Source organism: Triturus cristatus, chromosome 2_2 (genome assembly GCF_964204655.1).
Source record: "Triturus cristatus chromosome 2_2, aTriCri1.1, whole genome shotgun sequence".
Taxonomy (NCBI): Eukaryota; Metazoa; Chordata; class Amphibia; order Caudata; family Salamandridae; genus Triturus; species Triturus cristatus.
Genome location: NC_140582.1, coordinates 516,560,389 through 516,587,937, shown reverse-complemented (window position 1 = coordinate 516,587,937; position 27,549 = coordinate 516,560,389). Strand labels below are relative to the sequence as shown.

The 27,549-nt window shown below is 52.8% G+C and overlaps 1 long non-coding RNA gene across 1 annotated transcript; it reads left to right on the top strand.

The window, feature by feature from the left end:
* The first annotated feature begins 655 nt into the window (after positions 1 to 655).
* On the top strand, positions 656 to 26,018 carry LOC146862449 (uncharacterized). The gene is made up of 3 exons (XR_014978450.1): positions 656 to 766; positions 1,301 to 1,399; positions 25,824 to 26,018. It is a non-coding gene; the product is annotated as an uncharacterized LOC146862449 (long non-coding RNA).
* Positions 26,019 to 27,549: the final 1,531 nt, after the last annotated feature.

Genomic DNA, 27,549 nt, shown 5'->3' with positions numbered 1-27,549 from the left:
ACACCTCATAATGTCAGGCTCGCCCTACATAACAAAAATAACTAGCCTGTGATAATGATAATATATTTCTGCCTCCCCACATAAACACTGATCCTAGGAGGGATTTATGACATAGATGCTACAAAAACTGTAAACGAATTAGTTTGCATCGCTAAAATTCACAGACTAAATACGCTATTTAGCTAGGATGTGTCCTCCTTTTGAAACCAACGAAGACCATCCCAAGATGGCGCGTACAAAAAGCCTTCACTGTTCGTTATCTTTTTGTATGACTATACACGCTATTTAGCGTTTATACCTCAATAGATAGGAACATATTAAGTAACACATATATATGACGGAGTATCAATTCAGATTAAATCCTTAAGTACCTCGAAATAAGGCCCAGTACATATTCATACGCTTTAGACTTAAATGGTTGGGGGATGTATACTTTTCCCTCAATATTTTCAATAATGTATTTTTTTGCTATTGCCATTGGTGTGACGGTCTGCTCGTCGTTCGCCAACTGTTCGGGTAATGGCCCGCGGTGGGATCAAAATCTTTTTACTACCCTGCATACCGTCATATCTTCTCATTACTTTGCACACCATCTAAAGATGGCGACCACTGTCACGCTCCGTCTTGATGAAGGACTATTCAGCGTCATGGGATCTCCACGTAGAATCATGTGACCCCGGCCTTTTTTATAAAAACAAAAGGATACCAGTAACCTCGCTTTTTCGACCTAGCAATATAGAAAACGGGAAACTGTGCAGACTTTGAGGTAAGGAGAGTGGAAGTTCTAGTGACTCCGTAAAAACAAAACGTTAGAACGCTAAAATATCTGGGTACCACATTTCGAATGATCTGTCCACAACGAGCTTATATTTCGTTATATACTTTTCTTAGCTCGTGTTCAAACATAATATATAGACTGTCTGTACTTCGCATAATGGTTGGGTGCAAACGCGTCCGTTTACCACTTAATGAACACACGTTGTGTATCCAGCGCCTATATACCCTATCGTTAAAATGTACACACTCTGTCCCCGCTATATGCAAAAGAGAAAGGCTGCAAATATTTCACAAGAGCTGCGCAGCCGTCTGTACTCATTCTAAACTCAGAATTAACTGATGTGTTAATACAACACTGTGGACATCGCCATGACTATGTCACTTCGTGTCTTTTTGTAGTAATCCTTTTAACCACCGTAATTATTGCCACTATTATAGACCTACGTTTCTCTTATAGGATAAATGTAGAAATTCACAAAGAATAAAACGGTATACACCTCTTTTGGATTCCTTTCTCTTGTAGATTGTACTTTGGAACTTAACACGCTTCTCAACCTATTTAAAATAAAAGGACGGACATTCAGCGTACCCTTTCGAGGACACACGTATTTATATAACTTGGGTAAGAACTACAAGTCCGCCTAAATTTTAAATCCTTACCTGTTGAAGGATCACTGTGCTATTTCATCTTTGCTAAATACATACTTTCATCGTTTTTACCTTTAGATGGACTTGATGAAAAACATTGTAAATTGTGTGAACAAACGTTCTCGCTTTGTCCTTGGAATAAACAGAACGCATGAATCACCAATGGCCTAACATATCGAGGCATATAACTCTTTATGCCTACTCACTTTTAAGAAGGTGAGACTACTTTTATATTTTGAAGCAAAAAACTTACAACATCGGTAATCGCTAAGGCCACATCTTTCTCTCAATCTTTCCCGCTTAACAGAGCTACATCCTTGGAAAATCTTCGTGCTAACCGCACTAGCTGAAACATAGATCAGAGGTCGAGAAACGAGAGGCCACGCCAATAACATATGTAGGCGAATATTATAATAACATTCCTCTTTCTTCTTTTCTTCTTGGCATGCGCTACACTTAGCAAATTCATAGTGGTTTTAATTCTTTCTAAAGCACCTTTTCTTTGTTTGGAAGCACTCTCTTTGGTTAATTAAATCTTGGGCACTATCCCTTTCTTTGGCCTTAAGTTGTTATAAACGATAAAATGATGCTGCCAAACTTTTGTACTAGCTGCAGTGGCTCTAACTAAACTAGAGCAACCACATATAAGTTTTCTTTTAATACTACCCATCCCCAGCATGTTTACAAGATTCTTATACATGAAATTTTGTCCTTGTTATCCTACATAGAGAGAACCCTTATTCTTTCGCCGTCCAGAAGACTAAGATACCTCTATAAATACACTGGTCCTGAAGAAGGAGACATCAAATTTATATACAGTCTCCGAAACGTACGTAGACCGGGAGTACCAACTACACACCTGGGAGATCCTTAAAGGAATTTAATTCCAACTGTCCTGATTCCAGTATCTTAGGACCTAGCAAGAACTATCCAAAACTTAAATGTATATATATTTTTGAACCAAAACTTAAGTTGGATCTCACACCAGAGTTGTTTGTGGTTGGGTTTTTTATGAATAATTTACTTTTCTCCACTCCATGAGGTATGTCTGATGGTATGAAAGAGTGAATGCTTGGTGAGAATGTTGACATAACGGCTTTTTCTTTCTCTCTTGGGGCTTCATTTCCACAAGGTATTTTTCAAATTGTGTCGTTTTCTACAATTATTAGTACTTTATGAAATTTAATTAATGTGGAAACATTGTTTGTAGGAATGTATCATGTATATATCAAGTATATGTTAATAGAATACATATGCATGTTTTGCTATTTATAAATTTGCTATAAAAAAACAAAATAGTAAAAAGAAATTTTGAATGTATTTTAAGTAATCTTGTATTCTGGGGTTTTTGCTAAAAATAAGTGATTAACACTGTACAAATAAGATAGGTCAGTTAAGAGGTTCTTTATTCTCGTGGGTACGGGTCGTAACACGCGTACCCCTACGTCACCCCAACAATGGTGGTACGGCCCGTACCCACGCCCTCAGAGCGTGGGTACGGGCCGTACCCCTACATCACCACAACTATGGTGGTACGGCCCGTACACACGCTCTGAGGGCGTGGGTACGGGCCGTACCCCTACGTCACCCCAACAATAGTGGTACGGGCCGTACTCACGCCCTCAGAGCGTGGGTACGGCCCGTACCACCATAGTTGTGGTGATGTAGGGGTACAGACCGTACACACACTCTGAGAGCGTGGGTACGGGCCGTACCACTACGTCACCCCAACAATAGTGGTACGGGCCGTACACACGCCCTCAGAGCGTGGGTACGGCCCGTACCACCATAGTTGTGGTGATGTAGGGGTACGGACCGTACCCACGCTCTCAGAGTGTGGGTACGGAACACATCACGCGTACCCCTAGGGCACCAGTACATCAGTGATACAAGGCGTACACACGCCACGAATGTTGTCATAGGGCCTGGTGCAGCATCTAACCAGTATATTGGGGGATGTGTATGCCCAGGAGAGCAGTGTACTGCACCAAGGGTGCAGGAGGGTGGGTGAGTGTCTGCCTAGGATTCACATCAGTGGACATGTGAGGGGTGGGTGCCTATCACTCCCAGTAGTGGACAGAGACATGGGGGTGGGTGCAGAGGAATACCAGCAGTGGACAGAGACATAGGAGGGGTGGGTGCATATCACTCCCAGCAGTGCCCAGACATATGAGGGGTGGGTGCCTATCACTCACAGCAGTGGACAAAGACATGGGGGAGGGTGCAGAGGAATACCTGCAGTGGACAGAGACATATGAGGGGTGGGTGCAAATCACTCCCAGCAGTGCCCAGACATATGAGGGGTGGGTGCATATCACTCCCAGCAGTGCCCAGACATATGAGGGGTGGGTGCATATCACTCCCAGCAGTGGACAGAGATATGTGAGGGGTGGGTGCCTATCTCTCCCAGCAGTGCCCAGACATATGAGGGGTGGATGCATATCACTCCCAGCAGTGCCCAGACATATGAGGGGTGGGTGCCTATCACTCCCAGCAGTGGACAGAGACATGGGGGTGGGTGCAGAGGAATACCTGCAGCGGACAGAGACATATGAGGGGTGGGTGCATATCACTCCCAGCATTGCCCAGACAAATGAGGGGTGGGTGCCTATCACTCCGAGCAGTGCCCAGACATATGAGGGGTGGGTGCATATCACTCCCAGCAGTGGACAGACATATGAGGGGTGGGTGTATATCACTCCCAGCAGTGCCCAGACATATGAGGGGTGGGTGCATATCACTCCCAGCAGTGGACAGACATATGAGGGGTGGGTGCATATCACTCCCAGCAGTGCCCAGACATATGAGGGGTGGGTGCCTATCACTCCCAGCAGTGGACAGACATATGAGGGGTGGGTGCCTATCACTCCCAGCAGTGGACAGAGACATGGGGGTGGGTGCAGAGGAATACCTGCAGTGGAGAGAGATATGTGAGGGGTGGGTGCCTATCACTCCCAGCAGTGCCCAGACATATGAGGGGTGGGTGCATGTCACTCCCAGTAGTGCCCAGACATATGAGGGGTGGGTGCATATCACTTCCAGCAGTGGACAGACATATGAGGGGTGGGTGCATATCACTCCCAGCAGTGCCCAGACATATGAGGGGTGGGTGCCTATCACTCCCAGCAGTGGACAGACATATGAGGGGTGGGTGCCTATCACTCCCAGCAGTGGACAGAGACATGGGGTGGGTGCAGAGGAATACCTGCAGTGGACAGAGATATGTGAGGGGTGGGTGCCTATCACTCCCAGCAGTACCCAGACATATGAAGGGTGGGTGCCTATCACTCCCAGCAGTGCCCAGACATATGAGGGGTGGGTGCCTATCACTCCCAGCAGTGCCCAGACATATGAGGGGTGGGTGCATATCACTCCCAGCAGTGGACAGACATATGAGGGGTGGGTGCATATCACTCCCAGCAGTGCCCAGACATATGAGGGGTGGGTGCCTATCACTCCCAGCAGTGCCCAGACATATGAGAGGTGGGTTCCTATCACTCCCAGCAGTGGACAGAGACATGGGGGTGAGTGCAGATGAATACCTGCAGTGGACAGAGACATATGAGGGGTGGGTGCATATCACTCCCAGCATTGCCCAGACATATGAGGGGTGGGTGCATATCACTCCCAGCAGTGCCCAGACATATGAGGGGTGGGTGCATATCACTCACAGCAGTGCCCAGACATATGAGGGGTGGGTGCATATCACTCCCAGCAGTGGACAGAGATATGTGAGGGGTGGGTGCTTATCACTCCCAGCAGTGCCCAGACATATGAGGGGTGGGTGCATATCACTCCCAGCAGTGCCCAGACATATGAGGGGTGGGTGCCTATCACTCCCAGCAGTGGACAGAGACATGGGGGTGGGTGCAGAGGAATACCTGCAGTGGACAGAGACATATGAGGGGTGGGTGCATATCACTCCCAGCATTGCCCAGACATATGAGGGGTGGGTGCCTATCACTCCCGGCAGTGCCCAGACATATGAGGGGTGGGTGCATATCACTCCCAGCAGTGGACAGAGATATGTGAGGGGTGGGTGCCTATCACTCCCAGCAGTGGACAGAGATATGTGAGGGGTGGGTGCTTATCACTCCCAGCAGTGCCCAGACATATGAGGGGTGGGTGCATATCACTCCCAGCAGTGCCCAGACATATGAGGGGTGGGTGCCTATCACTCCCAGCAGTGGACAGAGACATGGGGGTGGGTGCAGAGGAATACCTGCAGTGGACAGAGACATATGAGGGGTGGGTGCATATCACTCCCAGCATTGCCCAGACATATGAGGGGTGGGTGCCTATCACTCCGAGCAGTGCCCAGACATATGAGGGGTGGGTGCATATCACTCCCAGCAGTGGACAGCCATATGAGGGGTGGGTGCATATCACTCCCAGCAGTGCCCAGACATATGAGGGGTGGGTGCATATCACTCCCAGCAGTGGACAGACATATGAGGGGTGGGTGCATATCACTCCCAGCAGTGCCCAGACATATGAGGGGTGGGTGTCTATCACTCCCAGCAGTGGACAGACATGTGAGGGGTGGGTGCCTATCACTCCCAGCAGTGGACAGAGACATGGGGGTGGGTGCAGAGGAATACCTGCAGTGGACAGAGATATGTGAGGGGTGGCTGCCTATCACTCCCAGCAGTGCCCAGACATATGAGGGGTGGGTGCATGTCACTCCCAGCAGTGCCCAGACATATGAGGGGTGGGTGCATATCACTCCCAGCAGTGGACAGACATATGAGGGGTGGGTGCATATCACTTCCAGCAGTGCCCAGACATATGAAGGGTGGGTGCATATCACTCCCAGCAGTGGACAGACATATGAGGGGTGGGTGCATATCTCTCCCAGCAGTGCCCAGACATATGAGGGGTGGGTGCCTATCACTCCCAGCAGTGGACAGACATATGAGGGGTGGGTGCCTATCACTCCCAGCAGTGGACAGAGACATGGGGGTGGGTGCAGAGGAATACCTGCAGTGGACAGAGATATGTGAGGGGTGGGTGCCTATCACTCCCAGCAGTACCCAGACATATGAAGGGTGGGTGCCTATCACTCCCAGCAGTGCCCAGACATATGAGGGGTGGGTGCCTATCACTTCCAGCAGTGCCCAGACATATGAAGGGTGGGTGCATATCACTCCCAGCAGTGGACAGACATATGAGGGGTGGGTGCATATCTCTCCCAGCAGTGCCCAGACATATGAGGGGTGGGTGCCTATCACTCCCAGCAGTGGACAGAGACATGGGGGTGGGTGCAGAGGAATACCTGCAGTGGACAGAGACATATGAGGGGTAGGTGCATATCACTCCCAGCATTGCCCAGACATATGAGGGGTGGGTGCCTATCACTCCCAGCAGTGCCCAGACATATGAGGGGTGGGTGCCTATCACTCCCAGCAGTGGACAGACATATGAGGGGTGGGTGCCTATCACTCCCAGCAGTGGACAGAGACATGGGGTGGGTGCAGAGGAATACCTGCAGTGGACAGAGATATGTGAGGGGTGGGTGCCTATCACTCCCAGCAGTACCCAGACATATGAAGGGTGGGTGCCTATCACTCCCAGCAGTGCCCAGACATATGAGGGGTGGGTGCCTATCACTCCCAGCAGTGCCCAGACATATGAGGGGTGGGTGCCTATCACTCCGAGCAGTGCCCAGACATATGAGGGGTGGGTGCATATCACTCCCAGCAGTGGACAGCCATATGAGGGGTGGGTGCATATCACTCCCAGCAGTGCCCAGACATATGAGGGGTGGGTGCATATCACTCCCAGCAGTGGACAGACATATGAGGGGTGGGTGCATATCACTCCCAGCAGTGCCCAGACATATGAGGGGTGGGTGTCTATCACTCCCAGCAGTGGACAGACATGTGAGGGGTGGGTGCCTATCACTCCCAGCAGTGGACAGAGACATGGGGGTGGGTGCAGAGGAATACCTGCAGTGGACAGAGATATGTGAGGGGTGGCTGCCTATCACTCCCAGCAGTGCCCAGACATATGAGGGGTGGGTGCATGTCACTCCCAGCAGTGCCCAGACATATGAGGGGTGGGTGCATATCACTCCCAGCAGTGGACAGACATATGAGGGGTGGGTGCATATCACTTCCAGCAGTGCCCAGACATATGAAGGGTGGGTGCATATCACTCCCAGCAGTGGACAGACATATGAGGGGTGGGTGCATATCTCTCCCAGCAGTGCCCAGACATATGAGGGGTGGGTGCCTATCACTCCCAGCAGTGGACAGAGACATGGGGGTGGGTGCAGAGGAATACCTGCAGTGGACAGAGACATATGAGGGGTAGGTGCATATCACTCCCAGCATTGCCCAGACATATGAGGGGTGGGTGCCTATCACTCCCAGCAGTGCCCAGACATATGAGGGGTGGGTGCCTATCACTCCCAGCAGTGGACAGACATATGAGGGGTGGGTGCCTATCACTCCCAGCAGTGGACAGAGACATGGGGTGGGTGCAGAGGAATACCTGCAGTAGACAGAGATATGTGAGGGGTGGGTGCCTATCACTCCCAGCAGTACCCAGACATATGAAGGGTGGGTGCCTATCACTCCCAGCAGTGCCCAGACATATGAGGGGTGGGTGCCTATCACTCCCAGCAGTGCCCAGACATATGAGGGGTGGGTGCATATCACTCCCAGCAGTGGACAGACATATGAGGGGTGGGTGCATATCACTCCCAGCAGTGCCCAGACATATGAGGGGTGGGTGCCTATCACTCCCAGCAGTGCCCAGACATATGAGAGGTGGGTTCCTATCACTCCCAGCAGTGGACAGAGACATGGGGGTGAGTGCAGATGAATACCTGCAGTGGACAGAGACATATGAGGGGTGGGTGCATATCACTCCCAGCATTGCCCAGACATATGAGGGGTGGGTGCATATCACTCCCAGCAGTGCCCAGACATATGAGGGGTGGGTGCATATCACTCACAGCAGTGCCCAGACATATGAGGGGTGGGTGCATATCACTCCCAGCAGTGGACAGAGATATGTGAGGGGTGGGTGCTTATCACTCCCAGCAGTGCCCAGACATATGAGGGGTGGGTGCATATCACTCCCAGCAGTGCCCAGACATATGAGGGGTGGGTGCCTATCACTCCCAGCAGTGGACAGAGACATGGGGGTGGGTGCAGAGGAATACCTGCAGTGGACAGAGACATATGAGGGGTGGGTGCATATCACTCCCAGCATTGCCCAGACATATGAGGGGTGGGTGCCTATCACTCCCAGCAGTGCCCAGACATATGAGGGGTGGGTGCATATCACTCCCAGCAGTGGACAGAGATATGTGAGGGGTGGGTGCCTATCACTCCCAGCAGTGGACAGAGATATGTGAGGGTGGGTGCTTATCACTCCCAGCAGTGCCCAGACATATGAGGGGTGGGTGCATATCACTCCCAGCAGTGCCCAGACATATGAGGGGTGGGTGCCTATCACTCCCAGCAGTGGACAGAGACATGGGGGTGGGTGCAGAGGAATACCTGCAGTGGACAGAGACATATGAGGGGTGGGTGCATATCACTCCCAGCATTGCCCAGACATATGAGGGGTGGGTGCCTATCACTCCGAGCAGTGCCCAGACATATGAGGGGTGGGTGCATATCACTCCCAGCAGTGGACAGACATATGAGGGGTGGGTGCATATCACTCCCAGCAGTGCCCAGACATATGAGGGGTGGGTGCATATCACTCCCAGCAGTGGACAGACATATGAGGGGTGGGTGCATATCACTCCCAGCAGTGCCCAGACATATGAGGGGTGGGTGTCTATCACTCCCAGCAGTGGACAGACATGTGAGGGGTGGGTGCCTATCACTCCCAGCAGTGGACAGAGACATGGGGGTGGGTGCAGAGGAATACCTGCAGTGGACAGAGATATGTGAGGGGTGGCTGCCTATCACTCCCAGCAGTGCCCAGACATATGAGGGGTGGGTGCATGTCACTCCCAGCAGTGCCCAGACATATGAGGGGTGGGTGCATATCACTCCCAGCAGTGCCCAGACATATGAGGGGTGGGTGCCTATCACTCCCAGCAGTGGACAGAGACATGGGGGTGGGTGCAGAGGAATACCTGCAGTGGACAGAGACATATGAGGGGTGGGTGCATATCACTCCCAGCATTGCCCAGACATATGAGGGGTGGGTGCCTATCACTCCCGGCAGTGCCCAGACATATGAGGGGTGGGTGCATATCACTCCCAGCAGTGGACAGAGATATGTGAGGGGTGGGTGCCTATCACTCCCAGCAGTGGACAGAGATATGTGAGGGGTGGGTGCTTATCACTCCCAGCAGTGCCCAGACATATGAGGGGTGGGTGCATATCACTCCCAGCAGTGCCCAGACATATGAGGGGTGGGTGCCTATCACTCCCAGCAGTGGACAGAGACATGGGGGTGGGTGCAGAGGAATACCTGCAGTGGACAGAGACATATGAGGGGTGGGTGCATATCACTCCCAGCATTGCCCAGACATATGAGGGGTGGGTGCCTATCACTCCGAGCAGTGCCCAGACATATGAGGGGTGGGTGCATATCACTCCCAGCAGTGGACAGCCATATGAGGGGTGGGTGCATATCACTCCCAGCAGTGCCCAGACATATGAGGGGTGGGTGCATATCACTCCCAGCAGTGGACAGACATATGAGGGGTGGGTGCATATCACTCCCAGCAGTGCCCAGACATATGAGGGGTGGGTGTCTATCACTCCCAGCAGTGGACAGACATGTGAGGGGTGGGTGCCTATCACTCCCAGCAGTGGACAGAGACATGGGGGTGGGTGCAGAGGAATACCTGCAGTGGACAGAGATATGTGAGGGGTGGCTGCCTATCACTCCCAGCAGTGCCCAGACATATGAGGGGTGGGTGCATGTCACTCCCAGCAGTGCCCAGACATATGAGGGGTGGGTGCATATCACTCCCAGCAGTGGACAGACATATGAGGGGTGGGTGCATATCACTTCCAGCAGTGCCCAGACATATGAAGGGTGGGTGCATATCACTCCCAGCAGTGGACAGACATATGAGGGGTGGGTGCATATCTCTCCCAGCAGTGCCCAGACATATGAGGGGTGGGTGCCTATCACTCCCAGCAGTGCCCAGACATATGAGAGGTGGGTTCCTATCACTCCCAGCAGTGGACAGAGACATGGGGGTGAGTGCAGATGAATACCTGCAGTGGACAGAGACATATGAGGGGTGGGTGCATATCACTCCCAGCATTGCCCAGACATATGAGGGGTGGGTGCATATCACTCCCAGCAGTGCCCAGACATATGAGGGGTGGGTGCATATCACTCACAGCAGTGCCCAGACATATGAGGGGTGGGTGCATATCACTCCCAGCAGTGGACAGAGATATGTGAGGGGTGGGTGCTTATCACTCCCAGCAGTGCCCAGACATATGAGGGGTGGGTGCATATCACTCCCAGCAGTGCCCAGACATATGAGGGGTGGGTGCCTATCACTCCCAGCAGTGGACAGAGACATGGGGGTGGGTGCAGAGGAATACCTGCAGTGGACAGAGACATATGAGGGGTGGGTGCATATCACTCCCAGCATTGCCCAGACATATGAGGGGTGGGTGCCTATCACTCCCAGCAGTGCCCAGACATATGAGGGGTGGGTGCATATCACTCCCAGCAGTGGACAGAGATATGTGAGGGGTGGGTGCCTATCACTCCCAGCAGTGGACAGAGATATGTGAGGGTGGGTGCTTATCACTCCCAGCAGTGCCCAGACATATGAGGGGTGGGTGCATATCACTCCCAGCAGTGCCCAGACATATGAGGGGTGGGTGCCTATCACTCCCAGCAGTGGACAGAGACATGGGGGTGGGTGCAGAGGAATACCTGCAGTGGACAGAGACATATGAGGGGTGGGTGCATATCACTCCCAGCATTGCCCAGACATATGAGGGGTGGGTGCCTATCACTCCGAGCAGTGCCCAGACATATGAGGGGTGGGTGCATATCACTCCCAGCAGTGGACAGACATATGAGGGGTGGGTGCATATCACTCCCAGCAGTGCCCAGACATATGAGGGGTGGGTGCATATCACTCCCAGCAGTGGACAGACATATGAGGGGTGGGTGCCTATCACTCCCAGCAGTGGACAGAGACATGGGGGTGGGTGCAGAGGAATACCTGCAGTGGACAGAGATATGTGAGGGGTGGCTGCCTATCACTCCCAGCAGTGCCCAGACATATGAGGGGTGGGTGCATGTCACTCCCAGCAGTGCCCAGACATATGAGGGGTGGGTGCATATCACTCCCAGCAGTGGACAGACATATGAGGGGTGGGTGCATATCACTTCCAGCAGTGCCCAGACATATGAAGGGTGGGTGCATATCACTCCCAGCAGTGGACAGACATATGAGGGGTGGGTGCATATCTCTCCCAGCAGTGCCCAGACATATGAGGGGTGGGTGCCTATCACTCCCAGCAGTGCCCAGACATATGAGAGGTGGGTTCCTATCACTCCCAGCAGTGGACAGAGACATGGGAGTGAGTGCAGATGAATACCTGCAGTGGACAGAGACATATGAGGGGTGGGTGCATATCACTCCCAGCATTGCCCAGACATATGAGGGGTGGGTGCATATCACTCCCAGCAGTGCCCAGACATATGAGGGGTGGGTGCATATCACTCACAGCAGTGCCCAGACATATGAGGGGTGGGTGCATATCACTCCCAGCAGTGGACAGAGATATGTGAGGGGTGGGTGCTTATCACTCCCAGCAGTGCCCAGACATATGAGGGGTGGGTGCATATCACTCCCAGCAGTGCCCAGACATATGAGGGGTGGGTGCCTATCACTCCCAGCAGTGGACAGAGACATGGGGGTGGGTGCAGAGGAATACCTGCAGTGGACAGAGACATATGAGGGGTGGGTGCATATCACTCCCAGCATTGCCCAGACATATGAGGGGTGGGTGCCTATCACTCCCAGCAGTGCCCAGACATATGAGGGGTGGGTGCATATCACTCCCAGCAGTGGACAGAGATATGTGAGGGGTGGGTGCCTATCACTCCCAGCAGTGGACAGAGATATGTGAGGGTGGGTGCTTATCACTCCCAGCAGTGCCCAGACATATGAGGGGTGGGTGCATATCACTCCCAGCAGTGCCCAGACATATGAGGGGTGGGTGCCTATCACTCCCAGCAGTGGACAGAGACATGGGGGTGGGTGCAGAGGAATACCTGCAGTGGACAGAGACATATGAGGGGTGGGTGCATATCACTCCCAGCATTGCCCAGACATATGAGGGGTGGGTGCCTATCACTCCGAGCAGTGCCCAGACATATGAGGGGTGGGTGCATATCACTCCCAGCAGTGGACAGACATATGAGGGGTGGGTGCATATCACTCCCAGCAGTGCCCAGACATATGAGGGGTGGGTGCATATCACTCCCAGCAGTGGACAGACATATGAGGGGTGGGTGCATATCACTCCCAGCAGTGCCCAGACATATGAGGGGTGGGTGTCTATCACTCCCAGCAGTGGACAGACATGTGAGGGGTGGGTGCCTATCACTCCCAGCAGTGGACAGAGACATGGGGGTGGGTGCAGAGGAATACCTGCAGTGGACAGAGATATGTGAGGGGTGGCTGCCTATCACTCCCAGCAGTGCCCAGACATATGAGGGGTGGGTGCATGTCACTCCCAGCAGTGCCCAGACATATGAGGGGTGGGTGCATATCACTCCCAGCAGTGCCCAGACATATGAGGGGTGGGTGCCTATCACTCCCAGCAGTGGACAGAGACATGGGGGTGGGTGCAGAGGAATACCTGCAGTGGACAGAGACATATGAGGGGTGGGTGCATATCACTCCCAGCATTGCCCAGACATATGAGGGGTGGGTGCCTATCACTCCCGGCAGTGCCCAGACATATGAGGGGTGGGTGCATATCACTCCCAGCAGTGGACAGAGATATGTGAGGGGTGGGTGCCTATCACTCCCAGCAGTGGACAGAGATATGTGAGGGGTGGGTGCTTATCACTCCCAGCAGTGCCCAGACATATGAGGGGTGGGTGCATATCACTCCCAGCAGTGCCCAGACATATGAGGGGTGGGTGCCTATCACTCCCAGCAGTGGACAGAGACATGGGGGTGGGTGCAGAGGAATACCTGCAGTGGACAGAGACATATGAGGGGTGGGTGCATATCACTCCCAGCATTGCCCAGACATATGAGGGGTGGGTGCCTATCACTCCGAGCAGTGCCCAGACATATGAGGGGTGGGTGCATATCACTCCCAGCAGTGGACAGCCATATGAGGGGTGGGTGCATATCACTCCCAGCAGTGCCCAGACATATGAGGGGTGGGTGCATATCACTCCCAGCAGTGGACAGACATATGAGGGGTGGGTGCATATCACTCCCAGCAGTGCCCAGACATATGAGGGGTGGGTGTCTATCACTCCCAGCAGTGGACAGACATGTGAGGGGTGGGTGCCTATCACTCCCAGCAGTGGACAGAGACATGGGGGTGGGTGCAGAGGAATACCTGCAGTGGACAGAGATATGTGAGGGGTGGCTGCCTATCACTCCCAGCAGTGCCCAGACATATGAGGGGTGGGTGCATGTCACTCCCAGCAGTGCCCAGACATATGAGGGGTGGGTGCATATCACTCCCAGCAGTGGACAGACATATGAGGGGTGGGTGCATATCACTTCCAGCAGTGCCCAGACATATGAAGGGTGGGTGCATATCACTCCCAGCAGTGGACAGACATATGAGGGGTGGGTGCATATCTCTCCCAGCAGTGCCCAGACATATGAGGGGTGGGTGCCTATCACTCCCAGCAGTGGACAGACATATGAGGGGTGGGTGCCTATCACTCCCAGCAGTGGACAGAGACATGGGGGTGGGTGCAGAGGAATACCTGCAGTGGACAGAGATATGTGAGGGGTGGGTGCCTATCACTCCCAGCAGTACCCAGACATATGAAGGGTGGGTGCCTATCACTCCCAGCAGTGCCCAGACATATGAGGGGTGGGTGCCTATCACTCCCACAGTGCCCAGACATATGTGGGGTGGGTGCATATCACTCCCAGCAGTGGACAGACATATGAGGGGTGGGTGCATATCACTCCCAGCAGTGCCCAGACATATGAGGGGTGGGTGCCTATCACTCCCAGCAGTGCCCAGACATATGAGGGGTGGGTGCCTATCACTCCCAGCAGTGGACAGAGACATGGGGGTGGGTGCAGAGGAATGCCTGCAGTGGACAGAGACATATGAGGGGTGGGTGCATATCACTCCCAGCAATGCCCAGACATATGAGGGGTGGGTGCATATCACTCCCAGCAGTGCCCAGACATATGAGGGGTGGGTGCATATCACTCACAGCAGTGCCCAGACATATGAGGGGTGGGTGCATATCACTCCCAGCAGTGGACAGAGATATGTGAGGGTGGGTGCCTATCACTACCAGCAATGCCCAGACATATGAGGGGTGGGTGCATATCACTCCCAGCAGTGCCCAGACATATGAGGGGTGGGTGCCTATCACTCCCAGCAGTGGACAGAGACATGGGGGTGGGTGCAGAGGAATACCTGCAGTGGACAGAGACATATGAGGGGTAGGTGCATATCACTCCCAGCATTGCCCAGACATATGAGGGGTGGGTGCCTATCACTCCCAGCAGTGCCCAGACATATGAGGGGTGGGTGCCTATCACTCCCAGCAGTGGACAGACATATGAGGGGTGGGTGCCTATCACTCCCAGCAGTGGACAGAGACATGGGGTTGGTGCAGAGGAATACCTGCAGTGGACAGAGATATGTGAGGGGTGGGTGCCTATCACTCCCAGCAGTACCCAGACATATGAAGGGTGGGTGCCTATCACTCCCAGCAGTGCCCAGACATATGAGGGGTGGGTGCCTATCACTCCCAGCAGTGCCCAGACATATGAGGGGTGGGTGCATATCACTCCCAGCAGTGGACAGACATATGAGGGGTGGGTGCATATCACTCCCAGCAGTGCCCAGACATATGAGGGGTGGGTGCCTATCACTCCCAGCAGTGCCCAGACATATGAGAGGTGGGTTCCTATCACTCCCAGCAGTGGACAGAGACATGGGGGTGAGTGCAGATGAATACCTGCAGTGGACAGAGACATATGAGGGGTGGGTGCATATCACTCCCAGCATTGCCCAGACATATGAGGGGTGGGTGCATATCACTCCCAGCAGTGCCCAGACATATGAGGGGTGGGTGCATATCACTCACAGCAGTGCCCAGACATATGAGGGGTGGGTGCATATCACTCCCAGCAGTGGACAGAGATATGTGAGGGGTGGGTGCTTATCACTCCCAGCAGTGCCCAGACATATGAGGGGTGGGTGCATATCACTCCCAGCAGTGCCCAGACATATGAGGGGTGGGTGCCTATCACTCCCAGCAGTGGACAGAGACATGGGGGTGGGTGCAGAGGAATACCTGCAGTGGACAGAGACATATGAGGGGTGGGTGCATATCACTCCCAGCATTGCCCAGACATATGAGGGGTGGGTGCCTATCACTCCCAGCAGTGCCCAGACATATGAGGGGTGGGTGCATATCACTCCCAGCAGTGGACAGAGATATGTGAGGGGTGGGTGCCTATCACTCCCAGCAGTGGACAGAGATATGTGAGGGTGGGTGCTTATCACTCCCAGCAGTGCCCAGACATATGAGGGGTGGGTGCATATCACTCCCAGCAGTGCCCAGACATATGAGGGGTGGGTGCCTATCACTCCCAGCAGTGGACAGAGACATGGGGGTGGGTGCAGAGGAATACCTGCAGTGGACAGAGACATATGAGGGGTGGGTGCATATCACTCCCAGCATTGCCCAGACATATGAGGGGTGGGTGCCTATCACTCCGAGCAGTGCCCAGACATATGAGGGGTGGGTGCATATCACTCCCAGCAGTGGACAGACATATGAGGGGTGGGTGCATATCACTCCCAGCAGTGCCCAGACATATGAGGGGTGGGTGCATATCACTCCCAGCAGTGGACAGACATATGAGGGGTGGGTGCATATCACTCCCAGCAGTGCCCAGACATATGAGGGGTGGGTGTCTATCACTCCCAGCAGTGGACAGACATGTGAGGGGTGGGTGCCTATCACTCCCAGCAGTGGACAGAGACATGGGGGTGGGTGCAGAGGAATACCTGCAGTGGACAGAGATATGTGAGGGGTGGCTGCCTATCACTCCCAGCAGTGCCCAGACATATGAGGGGTGGGTGCATGTCACTCCCAGCAGTGCCCAGACATATGAGGGGTGGGTGCATATCACTCCCAGCAGTGGACAGACATATGAGGGGTGGGTGCATATCACTTCCAGCAGTGCCCAGACATATGAAGGGTGGGTGCATATCACTCCCAGCAGTGGACAGACATATGAGGGGTGGGTGCATATCTCTCCCAGCAGTGCCCAGACATATGAGGGGTGGGTGCCTATCACTCCCAGCAGTGGACAGACATATGAGGGGTGGGTGCCTATCACTCCCAGCAGTGGACAGAGACATGGGGGTGGGTGCAGAGGAATACCTGCAGTGGACAGAGATATGTGAGGGGTGGGTGCCTATCACTCCCAGCAGTACCCAGACATATGAAGGGTGGGTGCCTATCACTCCCAGCAGTGCCCAGACATATGAGGGGTGGGTGCCTATCACTCCCACAGTGCCCAGACATATGAGGGGTGTGTGCATATCACTCCCAGCAGTGGACAGACATATGAGGGGTGGGTGCATATCACTCCCAGCAGTGCCCAGACATATGAGGGGTGGGTGCCTATCACTCCCAGCAGTGCCCAGACATATGAGGGGTGGGTGCCTATCACTCCCAGCAGTGGACAGAGACATGGGGGTGGGTGCAGAGGAATGCCTGCAGTGGACAGAGACATATGAGGGGTGGGTGCATATCACTCCCAGCAATGCCCAGACATATGAGGGGTGGGTGCATATCACTCCCAGCAGTGCCCAGACATATGAGGGGTGGGTGCATATCACTCACAGCAGTGCCCAGACATATGAGGGGTGGGTGCATATCACTCCCAGCAGTGGACAGAGATATGTGAGGGTGGGTGCCTATCATTACCAGCAATGCCCAGACATATGAGGGGTGGGTGCATATCACTCCCAGCAGTGCCCAGACATATGAGGGGTGGGTGCCTATCACTCCCAGCAGTGGACAGAGACATGGGGGTGGGTGCAGAGGAATACCTGCAGTGGACAGAGACATATGAGGGGTGGGTGCATATCACTCCCAGCATTGCCCAGACATATGAGGGGTGGGTGCCTATCACTCCCAGCAGTGCCCAGACATATGAGGGGTGGGTGCATATCACTCCCAGCAGTGGACAGAGATATGTGAGGGGTGGGTGCCTATCACTCCCAGCAGTGGACAGAGACATGGGGGTGGGTGCAGAGGAATACCAGCAGTGGACAGAGACATGGGGGTGTGTACATCATCCTCAGATGACCACAACTCCATGGGTGTATCAACGCATCCACAATGTGCGACTATGTTGAGAGTGCCATAACAACACATCACTGACAGCAGTGTCCCACTCCCATGAGGATGGATGTCCTTCCCCCACTGCATGACACACCACATGTGTGTGTGATGACAAATGACACATGCATACCCACCCCTGGCGGATGCAGCACAACACACACACTGAGATCATGCCACAAGACTGTATAGTCATGTTAAAACCTACTAAACTAAGAGAGCCAAAGGGAACACACACTGTCACGCACATTTCAGGAGTGATAGGAATGTACGGGTGCTGGGTCAGCCACCAAGTTGTTGTCTCCCATGGAAGGAATAGGGTGGAGTTCCCACAGATACAATGCCCACAATTGTGAGTCAGGTACACAAATACCCTGCAGAACAAGTAACATATGTGTGCTATGCAGGGAGTACACACATGCATAGTGCGTAAAAGGGACCATTTCTACATGAAGGCATGGCAACATACTCTATACACAAGTACAGTCACTACCAAGGATGGCACAGACGATGCAGGCGGAGACATTGCTCAGCAGGCATGGCCATAGTTGAAGGGATCCGTCACCCACCAAGGAAATGTAGACACAGGTCAGCACAACAATTGTGCAACTCCCTGCAGGGAAGATGTCAGGTGCCACAGAGGAAGGAACGCTCCTTCGGACAATGTCTCCAAACACAAAGAGCATACACGACCAAAGATTCTTGGCAGAGACCTTGTAATGGCACGCAGATACCAGGGTCCACCCCATGAGCAGCAGACTACAACATTTCCCAGACACCTAACACATTATCACCACCCCAACTCAGGGAGCATCAGCACCAACATCAATACCAGAAAAGCAATAGTGCGCAAAGGAAAAACAAAATGCTTTATTCAGCATTAAATTAAAACTCATAAAAGGACACTATTTACAAAGGCCATAGGCCAGGCCAGATGCGAAGTCCTGGGGGGGACACATGGCCACGCGTCTCCCCTAGCTTGCCTGCACATTAGACACATCATGTTCATCCACTGGGGGGGGGGGCATCATGTGGGGAAGGACCAGGCACCGCAGGGACAGGAGGGGGAAGGGTAGGTGTTGTGGGTGCAGGGACGGACGACTCCACCACAGGGGGTGGGGCAGCGCCAAAGGTGGTGGTTAGCAGGGCGCTGCACACTTCCGCAAGCTCGTCCAGCATCTCCCCTGCACCTGAAGAAACCACAGGCCCCATGGACGGGGGGGTCGGAGGGATGGGTTGCAGCGCTACAGGGGGAGGTGGTGGACAGGGGGGGGGACTCAACTCCCCTACCCGTGGAGTGCCTTGCCCGTTTGCGGGCTGGTGAACCAGTGGGGCTGAGGCCCAGCACAGCCAAGTAGGTCTCCTTCTCAGATTGTGGGGCAGGGAGCCGAGGGGAGTGACATTGGAGGGACTGGGGAGTGAGGAAGCGGACTCCGACTGTGGCTGCGTGTCTGCCTGTGTGCCCCAGACCCAGTGGGTGTGCCTTCTCCCCCCTGAGTGTGCGTGACAGGAGGTGTGCGCTTGCCCTTCCGTGTTGGTGTGCTGCCTGTGTCTGGTGGGGTGCGTGCCTGGGAACGTCTGGGTGTGCTTGGGACAGGCATGGGAGTGGGAAGTGTGGATGGTGCAGGGGTAGGGGGGACGAAGCGCTGCAGGAGACTCACTGCTGCCATCAGTGACGAGTCCATGGACCTCAGCAACATCCGTTGGTCAGACATCGCTGATGACATGCCCTCCATGTACGACACCATCTGTGTCAGCAGTCTGGTGTGGCCATGGAGGACACTCAGCAGCGATGTCTGGCCAACCTGCAACTGCCGCTGAATGTCCACAGACTCGGCAGTGAGGGCAGCAGGGGAGACACGGGCAGGGGGTGCGGTGCCTGGCACGAAGGAGACATGTTGTTGCCCTACACGGACAGAAGGGACCGGAGCAACTGGGAGGGCGGTGATGGGAATGGAGGGGGCGGTGATAGATGTAGTGCTGCTGCCAGCTGTTGGAGCAGCCTCCGCCCCTTCTGGGAGTTCAGCCTCGGACCCGTCAGCGTCGTAGTCGGTGTTGGTACTAGACAGGTCCTCCGCCTGACTCCCCTCGCCCTCCGTGCCACTTGCTGCGCCAGACTCGCCAGCACTGGTGGCACCAGTGCTGGATCCCTCCTCCACGTCCGTGCAGGTGTCTCCCTCGGTGTCCCCCGACGATGCTGTGGGCAAGGTGAAGTGACAGGAAATAATCAGACACCTGTATACATATGACACATTCGTCCAAACAAAATAGGTCACAGTGCATATCATGAAAAGCATCATGAGTAACATCTACAATACTGCGCACATATGTAAGCCCTGCACTCCCCAGTTGGTTGACCCATCATGCCCCTTGGAAACAATGAAAATCAGGACACAACAGCTAATAACTCGATATCCAATTAGACAGAGGATAAGGTGTCTGGGAATTGTTGAGCACAGCCAGACTATGAAGGCATGCCACCTCTTGTTCACTGTGAAAGAAACCGTATTGGTGCACCCAAGGGCAAATAACTGACGCCAATGCTGAAGGTGTCCCCACACTCAGAGACCTGTGAGTAATTAGGAAAGCCAAAATAAATACATTGTGAACCCTTTGGAATGACAACACTTTACACAATCAACGTGTTTGGAATGTGTAAATGTGCCACTTTTTGATCAGAATACACATGTGCCTGTATAACAGAAGTCACACAAGGAGGTGCACAGAAAACTACATTTACACAGTCATTGTATGAACTGGCAGCCCAAATCAAATAAGCCACTGTAAAGAAGAAATGGGGTATCAGTAAGTACATATACATGGCACCATGGTGGTCTGGATGACTTGACACTTGTAAGTTGGTATCATCAACAACCAAGGACTTACCCAAATGCAACCACACAGTGGGAACATGTATATGTATAATCTCTAAACAAATATTTTTCTAAACTGTGCCTTCGTTTTTAATGTGCCAGCGTGTCCAAGAAAATTGTAAAGGTGGTGTCTTGTGCACTTCCTTGGGAGACATCTGTCATGCAGGCACATTATTGTCATTCACCACAAAACATCAAAGTCATGCATATCAACTATTGAGACATGTTGACAAGTGTAGTGAGTGCCAACGTCCAAGACTGCTTGACTAACAACTTGAATCATGCCACCTGTCACATGGCCATCCGTAACATCATGACACATTTGGCAACACATCTGACCCACTACCTGTCATGTGGAGTGGCAAACATGTCCAAACACAGGACAATGCATTAGCTAATGGCCCTGCAATTGTGTCGGAACAAGGAGCACCTGCACTGAGGAGACACCCTCATGGGAACCAAGATTGTCCACACAGATGTCAGCACACACAGACCAAACTACGTAGCATCTGGACCACACGCCGTTGCCAAAAATGGATGAGCAGGAACCATGTCTTTTAACTTTTGACACATGCTGCAAAGCACAAACATTAAACCCTGCACAACATGACTGGGTCACTGCATGTTGAGGTCAGACCTGGCAAGGAGACATAAGGTTTGGACATGTAGGCCTTGCCCGCAAACCCCCCCCTACCTGAGACAATGTGATTGAGACAGAGCAAGTACTTACACCTCTTAATCTGGGTTTACTAAAATGTGCATCAAGAACTCCTAAATGTACTCAACATCACCTCGTGAGGCTGACCACACATATTAGTGACAAACAACCATCATCAGATAGTTGTACATAGACACACAGGCACTGGCCAGTGTGAGTATGCACAAGCCAAATGGGGTCACCCTGTACAGTGGACACATGTAGCACACTTTACGGAAATACAAATGAGGCCAGGGAACAATGCCACAAAGGCCAACCTATGCTGAACACACCGAGAATGTCCACAGTGTTGGATGACACACATGATTCCTAGGAAAAGGTGTCTCAGGGGACTGTAGTGGGCACACTGCTCCATGGTCCTGGAATGATCTGACTGCAACAGGAGCAACCGTCCCGGCACTATGCATATCTCCCACTCATGCACATCATGTCTGAGGCCACAATATCGGTCATGCATGCTGCAAGTCTGTTCATTTTAAGCCTCACACTCCTATGTTGAGACTCAGCATCAGTGCCAACAATTATGGAACCCCATATGACTGAACAGGACAGGGCACAGGCAAGGTACCAACACATGTCACAGACCACCCCCACACATGATGCAGCAAGCATTGTGCACTTGGATTAACTGGCAGCCTAGATGACCATGTGCAAGAGTGATTACACACAGACCAGGGAACACATGTCAAGGAGGGTAAGGGAGGAAGAACAGGTTGACTTGGGGGAACAGAAAATGCACTGCACATATAAACTCTATCCAGGCGACTGAGCACTTCCAAAAGCTGGTGACACACAACAAACACACATGTACCTACCCCCTCCTTGCTGCTGTCTCTCCTGTAACCGCCTATCCATGTCAGGGAAGACCACCCCCAGGACACGCTTCATCTGGTGGGTCAGTCGTCGACGCCCCTGCGTGGGGGCGTGGAGGTCAGTCCCCCAGCAGGACCCGGGCGATCCTCCTGGTCCAGCACCGGATGTCCTGCCAGCGTTTCCTCACTTGGGGAAGGCGCCGACACCGACCCTCCACCGACATCACGGCCCTGACGGCCCGCTTCCATATTCTCCCCTTCTCGTAGGCGGTTACCTGTGAGGATGACAAAGTGAGACAACATCACTACACCTGCTCCATGTCACAGAGACACACATTTGCACATCTTTGCTTTTTTGAACAGGGCATAGTATGCAGCCAACTAATAGCACCTTTGTCATAGAGACATTAGCCTCTGGGGAAGCCCAAATGCACTACATGGCATTGAAAGTACACAGGTGGCATGAGGGGTGCGACACACTCACTGATCATGGCTCACACTGTGCATCACAAGCAACACAAGGATGATGGACAGCACCTCAAAGCAGTCACATGCCCCAGGCCACTGACGCAACCTTAGCAGAGTAGACAGACACACACAGGAACAGATCAATCACCTGCCATTGGCAACAGCGGATACAAACCTCACTCTGCACATGTGCCACTTGCCTGGGGGGCGTCACAGGTGTGGGGCTAGCTCAGCACGTCAGACACACAGCACAGCTTCCTTCTCACATCAGATGGGTAGAGCATATGCCTCCTCCATGCAGCTGTGGTGCAACACTCCACATAGACACTCACCCACATGACAAGGAACATTCACACACATCAATGTCCAGGGGGCGTACACATCATTTGGACACTCTCACCACAGCTCCACTCAACTCACACACATCTGTGGGTACAGTCACCTGTCACACCGGGGGGAACACAGAATCACATCAGGACTATAGAACAAAAATGCCCAAGAGGATTAGCCAGGCTGAATGTGCCATGCACCATGCAGTGGTTGTCACAGTAAGCACAATGCAAGTGAGGAGTGCAGACATGAACTACATCATGCTCTGCATGGGAGACATAAGGCATTCCCCCCCCTGGGACCCACTCTAAACAACATTGCATGTCTGTCACACCTGGACACAATGCCAGAAGTGACAGTCACAAAAAAGGGGCACAGTCAAAGCTAGTGGAATCAGCACTCACCTGCTCCCCTGATCTCCGATACAGGCTGGGGTACTGTGGGAGGATGACGTCCAGCAATGCCTCATTCTCCTCCTGGGTGAATGGCTGGGCCCTCTCCACAGACTTGGACATGGTGACAGAGGAAGCAATGACAGCAGCAGTGGTGTCCAATGACGTGTTGTGCAGGCAAGTGCCCTCTCATGGGTTCTGGCTGCCTTATATCTGCCTTGCTGGGCTGTTTCATTTACAGGAGTACAGAGTGATTGGTCAGACTCATTTGCATCCTACGTTTCCTCCAATCCCTTTAAACATACACCAGTGAGTGCCTTTGCATGGTTCAAAATTTGAGCATCATGTCAAGTCAACAACCACTTTGCAACATTGTATATTGTCTCCAACCGACTTTTGCTGGCCACCTATGAAAAACTGGAAACTCAGTCTCCATGACAACCAGCATGCATTTAGGCCATAATACTTGTCCCTCATGTGTCCCCTATGTAATTTTACAATCCACAAACAGGTACGGTGCGTTTGACACGTACCCCTACGGCACCAGTTGCACAGTGCGTTTGACACGTACGTGTACACACTGGTCGTACACGTACGTGTACGACCAGTGTGTACACGTACGTGTACTACCGTAGTACACGTCCGTGTACACACTGGCCGTACACGTACGTGTACACACTCGTCGTACACATACGTGTACACACTTGTCGTACACGTACGTGTACGACCAGTGTGTACACGGACGTGTACTACTGTAGTACACATCCGTGTACACACTGGTCGTACACGTACGTGTACGACCAGTGTGTACACAGACGTGTACTACCGGAGTACACGTCCGTGTACACACTCGTCATACACGTCCGTGTACACACTGGTCGTACACGTACGTGTACACACTGGTCGTACACGTACATGTACGACCATTACGACCAGTGTGTACACGGACGTGTACTACGGTAGTACACATCCATGTACACACTGGTCGTACACATACGTGTACGACTAGTGTGTACACGTACGTGTACTACGGTAGTACACGTACGTGTACACACTGGTCGTACACGTACATGTACGACCAGTGTGTACACGGATGTGTATGACCAGTGTGTACACAGACGTGTACGACCAGTGTGTGCACGGACGTGTGCACACTGGTCGTACACGTACGTGTGTACGGTGCTTACACACACACGTACTCCTACGCCAACACCAATATAGTGATACGTACCGCACACACGCCCTCAGAGCGTGTGTACGGTGCGTTTCACATCTTCCACTGGTGATAGGAGGTGCACAGGACAGGAATGGAGGTCTCACACTCGCACAAGGCTGAACATCAAGTCATTGTCAGTGCAGTCCTTCTTGTGCAGGGCCTATGTGTGTCAGGCAGTGATATGGCACATTTCTCCTCATGTTTTTGCACAATAGATGTGTGGTGACCTGTGGACAGATGGCATGTGTGATGGGGCACTATGTGGCACACTTCCCCTTCACATTTTGCACATGTGTGCATGTATTACAAACGTGTCAAGCACTGCATCACTGGTATGGCACAGTCACCAACACCCGCAACTGTCCCCTGATGCCAGGGACAGGGACACTGACACCTGACATCTCACTACCAGCGTGGCCCGATGTGACTATGTCGTGTGTGCCATGTGTTCCCATGAGCTTGCTGTTGGTGTTCCGTCAACTGCATCTGCTGTTGCTGCATCCAACATGTGTCTGTGCGTAGATGGCCATGGCACACATATACGCACACCATGCCACATGTGGATTCACACGTTACGTGTGTCTGGATGCTTCGAACATGTTCTTTTGACATGAGGACATATCTGCGTCGTCTCCATGTCTGTGTTTTCTTTTTTCACGTGTACCCCTTCAATGCAATGTGTGTGAGCTGCTAATTTTTAATGACATGTGCCCTGTGCGTCTAGCTTGCTGCCAGCTGTCTGTATGAGATGACATCCTTCAAATGCTGATATGTGGATGTATGTCACTCCTGTGATGTCTCTGGCTGTTCACTTACACTGGCCCACAGCTTGTTTCAGGGCATGTAATATAGAACTTGGCAATCAACGGTTGTAGATGGCTCTTCGTAGGAGTCTCATCTGGCTGGCATACGTGACCTGGATGTATTGCACAGACCAGACTCTGTATTTCGCAGATGTGTATTAGCAGTTGAACATGTGCTCAGTTTATTGACATAGGTGTTGTGATGTACTCACTCTTCGTTATTCCTTCCAAATTTCTGCAGGGCACCGCCTCTTCCCCGACCAATGCCAGACTTGGGTGCCATGAGGGAACGTGACTGCATACGCCGTTACAGATTCACCCAACAGTTAATTGAGGACCTGACAAACAGGCTGGCACCACACCTCCAACCGCGACACAGTAATCCTACTGCGCTGACCCCCAAGATGAAGGTGATGGCAGCCCTACATGTTTTTTGTCACCGGTACGTTTCAATTCACCATAGCTGATGTGGGTGGCATGTTCCAGACCATGTTCAGCCGTGTCCTGAGGATCCCTAGGGGAAAAATAGCCCACTAGGTACGTCCAGTAAGCGCCATTGCAGAGAGGTGTAAAAAGGGGCACGGCCTGCACCACCTCTCTGCAACGCAGAGCAGTGGCACTTACTGGAAGCACCTGGTGGGCTAGGTGGCCCCCAGGGTCCCTCAGGATTGGAACTGAATTATTTCCCCAACTTAAAACGCGCCACAGGGCGTGTTTGCACACGTTACCTCAGGCCCCGTCCCCTCCCTTCAACACTGTGTAAACGCGCCCTGTGGCCGTTCTAAGTTGAGAGATTAAGTCCCCTTGAATCCTAAGGGTCCCTAGGGTCAAACTAGCCCACTAGGTACCTCCAGTAAGCGCCACAGAGCTGCGTTGCATAGAGGTGTAAAATGGGGCGTGGCCTCAGAACACCTGTCTGCAACGCAGCTCCCTGGCGCACTCTGGAGATAACTGTTGGGCTAGTTGGCCCTCAGGGACCCTCAGTATTGAAGGGGAATTAATTCCCCAACTTACAACTGGCCGGGGGGCGCGCTTGCAGAGTGCTGCAAGGATGGGGCGTGGCCTCCAGCGCGATGCCGGTCTTTTACTTATTTTATTTTTTTAAGAAGGAGGGCTGTGTGGCCCCCCTTCTTTTTCTAATTTACTGGCCCTGGGGACCCCATCCCCCAGGGCCTGCACCCTAATTTTTTTTGTTGAAAAAAATTAATTTGGCCCTCCCAAGGCCTTAATCAGCCCCGGGGACCCCAACCCCCGGGTCATGGCCTTTTTTTAATTTAAATTCTTTAGGAGGGGGCTGCGTTGCCCCCCTCCTCAGGCCACTTATGGCTCCGGGGACCCCATCCCCCGGGGCCGGCCTTTGTTTTTTATTATTTTAAAAATATATATATTTAGAGAAACACCTAGGACATGCTGGACAAACCGTATGTACCTATCACCATGACGATTTGCATGATATTCATTAAAAGGCGACTATGCATAGAATGAATCCACATGGAATGTATTTACACCGCTAGTGAAGCTCTGACGTGTCTGACGCCCTACCGTGCCTAATCCCGGTGCCCCCGCCGGTGGGTACTCTCCAAGTAGACACCCTTGTCGTTTATTTATACAAACATGGGTAGCTATTGACGGGCACATTTAATATACACACACACCAAGCCATTCAAAGGGGATTCGACAAAAATTCGACCAAACTATGCAAGAAACCCCCCCTCACGGTTAATAAAAAACACATCCACCTCCGGATGTGTAATACTTTTTATTTTACTCTCTGGAAAGGAGACGAACCTCACTTGAGAGTCACAGCATGCTCCTGGCTGAGCCCAATGCTGTGTTACACCCAACAGTGCCCGCCTATTGCCTCACACCTCTGTGTTGTATTCCACCAGCTAGTGCGTATGCTATGACACTCTCTAGCCCATGTGCACTGTAACACCACCCCGTAAATATGTCATGCCACACTTGCC